Source organism: Solanum stenotomum, chromosome 6, assembly GCF_019186545.1.
Source record: "Solanum stenotomum isolate F172 chromosome 6, ASM1918654v1, whole genome shotgun sequence".
Classification (NCBI taxonomy): domain Eukaryota; kingdom Viridiplantae; phylum Streptophyta; class Magnoliopsida; order Solanales; family Solanaceae; genus Solanum; species Solanum stenotomum.
The window spans coordinates 20,855,480-20,861,479 of NC_064287.1; positions in this window are offsets into that span (position 1 = coordinate 20,855,480).

Here is a 6,000-nt window from a genome sequence, read left to right on the forward strand (position 1 = left end):
ATTTGTATGACCTTGAGGCAAGTGTCTCTAAGAACTGTGATGAATTCCTTGTCAAGATTTCCCATCGAGTACCTAAAACAACAACAGGACAAGTGAGGTTTGGAAAAGGTAGAATGTACGCATATCTTTCAACTAACTCATGGAAGTAGAGAGATTATTTTTTTTAAAAAAAAACACCCCTCGAGTGCAACAAATCCAACTACAAAGGAGAAGGAGACATTGCACCAGAAAGTCAAATCAATAAAGGCAAGACCACACTAATTGAACTGGATTGTTTAGTTGGGTACAAGTTATCTTGGGATAATTAATCTTGAGATAAGTTATTCCATCAATTATATGGGATGACTTATGTCATCACTATGTCAAGAATGGTGAAATAGATAATTCAGTCTATCTAATATCTTCAACCGGCCGTGGATAAAATAATATCCTGTAGACATTGCTTATTTCAGCTAACAAGTAGAAAGTAATTTGACTATACGATTGGAACAACACAATTTATATGAATCAATTAGCATAGACCAATCATAACATAATTTGATAAAGAAATAATGACACTCACCCCCAATCAGCCAACACGTGGGTAGCAAGTTGAAAGAATGTAATTTGCTCCTGGTTTTTATACTTTCTGACCTAGGTTTCGAGTGGAGAGGGTAAAAGGCCAAACTAGTCTATGGATCAGGGCTGGCTCGATTATAAGGTCACTAAATCAATCACTTGGGCCTTGATATTTTTTAGGCCTCAATTTTTGCAAGATAAAATATGGGAAAATTGTATGAAATAGCAATCTGTTAATTTAAAATAAATGTTATAACTACAGTTTCATTTAATTCTAATTCATAGAAAACACTTTGTCATTCGTCTCTTTCCCCTGAATCTCGCTCGCCACTCTCCCTTGCCTCTCTAACTTTATACAAACACAAATGTATAAATTGCGTTTGTGTTTGTATAAAGCGAGAGAGAACTATATATACAGATACAAATAGGAAAAATTACAAGACTATACTGTATAAGATCTTAATTTACATATTGTTATTTACAACATTAACATTTTAATTATAACTATGAAAGTTTATTATAAAATTAATAAATACACTATTTTCACCTATTTTATTAGTTAGTGGACTGATATTTTGGGACTCATATTTTACCTTTTATTTTATTTACCTTTTAGAATTTCAATCACAATTATATTTAAATACGTTCCTTTAATAAATATCTCACTTTCTCTCTCTTGTTAACCTACCATTGCTACACTCTTTTCTTTCTTGGAATTAACGCTGCACACTTTTTTTTTATCTTTTCAATGCCACATCTTTCAGGAAAGTTTTTGTATCACTTCTTGTAAAAATTCAGTAACAAATTGCTTGCATTCTCTTAAGTTTCTTTTCGAATTCATCTCATAACACAAAAGAATATTTACGCTTCTTCAAAAAATTGATTATAAGTAATAAAGTCATTTTTGATAATACTCCCCGAAAGAGTCCTCGTTTGATCAAGGGTAAAATCGATGTCAATGGTCCGGTTGTTTGCTCAACTCCAAATTTTGAGTTGAACATTTTCACTCCTTGACCCAAAAGTGAATTTGAAAGAGGTAAAGAAAAAGGAGTTGGTGTAAACTCAAACATTGCTACGACCAATTTTACAGGGAAAAAAGTGAAGAAAAATTATTATGAATGTTGAGTACCCTCATGATAACGACTTTGAAGACGAGATATCAATTGTAAAAAAATCTGTCTCAACAAGGTGACCAAATTCAAATCGAAACCAATGTCCAAGGTATCTATTTTTTTTCAATAAATTGATTATTGTTTGGTTTCCGATTTTAAACATGCATAATATATTTTGGTTAGTTATTTTTTTTGTAGAAATCATGTGTGGATGATGGGAAAACAAAAGACATTAAACGTGATAGAATGAAAAGGACAATGTTATTCAAGGTGTTTTTATATATATTTTATGTTTGAAAAAATAATTATTTTTTTGCTGCTTTACTTTTTTGTACTTGATAATCTTTATTTTATATTTTTGTTTATTTTTAAATTTTGAAAGTGATTTACTCTATATGCAATTATGTTTAGTATATCTTTAATTTATATTGATTAAAATTGTACAATATATGATATAGAATTGTATATCTTAGTTGTTTTGTTGGTTTTAATTATATGAAGGATTAATATGTTATTGTTATTGGCACGAATTATGAACAGATTATATTGGTATCTACAATGGTATACATTATGATTCAGAATCATAATGGTATTATCCTACTATATTAGCAGTATATGTGATGGTATATAATGGTATAAATTGTGATAATAAATGAGATATGTAATTCTATATACATTTTAAGTGACTCACAATTTTAAGTGATCCTTTGGCATACATTGTTCGTGATAGCATTCCACTACCGTTGGAAGGCTCAAAGTAAGTAAGTAGTGCTTATGTTAATATTTTTTTTTTGTTAGTTATCATTGAATCATTGATTTTTGTAATGACCGGATTCCGTCGTTATAGAAAAGCCAACGAGAAATTTTTTTGGGTCGGAAAACTTTTTCGTAGTAACTTGTAATTTCTCAACCTAGTCCAGATTTGGACGAAATCGGAGTCTTTAAAGTCTAGAGAAATCTGTTAGCAATTGGGTGATATAATTATGTTTTTGATTACATGAGTAGTTAGATAAGTCGTTAAGGAATCCATACGACTTTACGGAATTGAATTCGGGTGAGTAGAACTCTCGAAATTGATCCTAGCGTGAACGGGTATTTTCTGAGTCGTTGGTGGAAGTTGTGTTGTGAAATGTGGGTCTTGAAATTATTAAAATAGCCTACTGTTTCGTGCAAGCCGCTTTGGCGGTGATTTTTGTCGATCTGGCGGGGACGCTGTAGCAGGGTGAGGACTGCTGTGGCGGGTCCAGACACGACTTAAAGTCGTAAATAAACCTCAAAACGTCTTTATTCTGCAGTTTTCAATTTTTAGAACTAAGGAACGAACCCCAGGCGATTCTTGACAGTTTTCCACCATTCTTAAGGCTAAAGATAAGAATTAAACTCCCCGAATCCATTTTTCGATCGGTAAAACGTAATCTAATAGGTAATTATCTATGGGGAAGGGTTTTGATATGAAATTATGGTGGAAAAAGCCTTAATTTGAATACTTGGGATCATGGGTATGATCTAGGGTTGTTAGAATTGTTAGTAATCCGGGTAATTAGTGATTTTTTATTAATTCCCGTATTATATTGATTGTTTGTAGACCAAGTACAAGCCGAACGAATCCAGAAAGGGAAGGGTCAAGTTTCTTAGGGTTTCAAGCTTGTTTCGAGGTAGGTGATAGTTGTGATTCTATAATTGTGTGATGTATGTTTGTCTTTGCTACATTATGATGCATGTATGCATGTGAATGCTGCATTATTGATCATACTTGTTGTAAATGAGGATATATTACTATGAATGCCATGAATCATGACTTGATTGTATGATTATGAGAATGTACTTTGTGAGTGTTGTAACACCCCGATTCTCGAAACGTCTAAAATTACTTGTATCTCCATGAAAAGACAAGGAGGATGGGTAATAAATTAAGAATGATGTGGTATGCCCTATTTTAAGTGTTCAAGTGTTGCATCTCAAGTCTTGAAGTTAGGTAAGTGACAAAATAAAAGTTGGCAGAAGTTATCGTAAGTTCCTTCTTAAAGATTTCTCTAAAATTTGGGTCAAATGTCTTGGAGGTTTTCTCTCAATCTATAATAAGTTATGGGGCCCACGACCTATCAAATAGAAGGTCTATGAGTCTAGTTTCCAACGCATCAAACCATTTGTTCATACGACTTCAAAATAAAGAGATATTCGTATTTTCGTGGGACTGCACAAGCAGGCACGTGAGGTGGGGCCCTAGGTCGGTGGAATGTTGCATATATCTTCTTCTTCGAAAATTTTCTTCATTTTTAAGCCAAGAACCAGAGAAATTAGAGAAACCCATTTCTAGGATCAAGTAAAGTATAGATTTTCTCGACTTAAGTCCTTGACGAAAGTTGTTCTACGCGTTGGGCTCATCATCGTGGTATAATTTGTTTTATCGATTTTATCGCATATCACACTTTAGTGTTGGGACAAAAAGGGTTTGAATATATTTGAAGGTTTTGAGGCATATTACAAACCTAAGATCGAGGTAAGACTCTTATTTCATCGACTTTAGATTTTATAAGCAGCAAATAACAATTTGTGATGGAAATACATATTTTTTCTGATATTGTCATGGTATATTTTATTTTTGTGTGTTGATTATGCTCCTACCTTATTGTAGTATCGAGGGAGTTATGAGTAAAAGTCGTTAGGCCACGTGAATTTAGCGAAAAAGGTATGTTAAGACTATTCTCTTCTTACGGTACGTTTTCTTAAAGCTTAGGAGCAATGTAATTAAGTTGTTATCGTTGTTATACGTGTAGCCATTATTGTTGATTGTTGGCTGCTCGAGAGGGAATAATCCTCTCTTATTGGGATTCTTATTCAGTAGTAGCGTTCTTATGTTGGACACGACTTAGAGGCTATTTGTATAGGTTGCTTATAACTAAATTGCTCGTTTTTAGCTGTTGGATTGTTATTGTTGCCTTTGGGCTATTGTGGTTAGTTGCAAGAATGTGATCTATGCCTAGAAGGGCTATGAGTTGCCTACAGGGCTATATCAACGCCTAGGAGGGCTATGAGTTGTCTATAGGGCTATATTGACGCCTAGAAGGGCTATGAGTTGCCTACGGGGTCATGTTATTGCCTAAGACGGCTATGAGATGCCTATATGCTATATTGATGCCTAAGAGGGCTATGTACTGCCTATAGGGCTATACTATTGACTAGGAGGGCTATGTGACTGCCTATGGAGCTAGGGGACTATTGATAGGGGTATATAGACTGATTGGCACCTTCTGGGATTATGGGGGGCTGAGTAGGTGGTCTTATGTGTTGTTTGTACCTGCCGAGCTTATGGGGGCTTGGTTAGGTTGTTGTTTTATTATTTTTGATAAGTTTAGATTTAGGAGCAGGTCAGTACACTTATCTTATTCTTGATTTATTTATCAGATTGTTCCAGTATATCAGGGTACCTCCTCATAGTCTATTGCCTTTCATACTCTGTACATTATTTTGTGCTGACGCACCATTGCCTTGGGGTATTTCATTCATGCATGCAGGTCCTGACGATCGAGTAGACCTCCTCAGCAGCAGTAGGTGGTCTTATGTGTTGTTTGTACCTGCCGAGCTTATGGGGGCTTGGTTAAGTTGTTGTTTTATTATTTTTGATAAGTTTAAATTTAGGAGCAGGTCAGTACACTTATCTTATTATTGATTTATTTATCAAATTATTCCAGTATATCAGGGTACCTCCTCATAGTCTATTGCCTTTGATACTCTGTACATTATTTTGTGCTGACGCTCCATTGCCTTGGGGGCGTTGCATTCATGCATGCAAGTCCTGACAAATGATAGAGTAGACCTCTTCTGCAGTAGGATTGACTTTTATCTGGTTGGCTAGCCTCTTTCCTCCGGAGCTGACAGAGTTGGGAGGTTTGTTAGCTTTTGTTGTATATATTTTCATGGGTAGGCTGGTGCCCTGTCCCGCCAATCTTTACAACTCTTAGAGGCTTGCAGACTAGTGTGTGGGGTTTATAGCTATGCTATGGCCATGCTGGCCTAGTTTGTTGGTTTGCTGAAGCTTGTTAGTTGTGTGATGTATTGTCTTGATATACTTGCTTTCAATTTCGGTATAGAGATCATGGTGTCCTCGACTGCCCAATCAGGACTTCTGTGCTAGTTGGCTATTTCTTTATATGAACTCTTGGGAATAACTGTTTCTTTTATGGATTTGTTTACAAGGGCCTTGCCGGTCGAGGGCTAAATTTTAAGCCGAGATATGCTTGCTTGTTTTCTTAACTGTTTTTGGCTGCCATGCGCTAGTAGGAAATGGTTCAGCAGGGTCGGCTCGAGCCTGAGTTTTGGCATTAGGAGC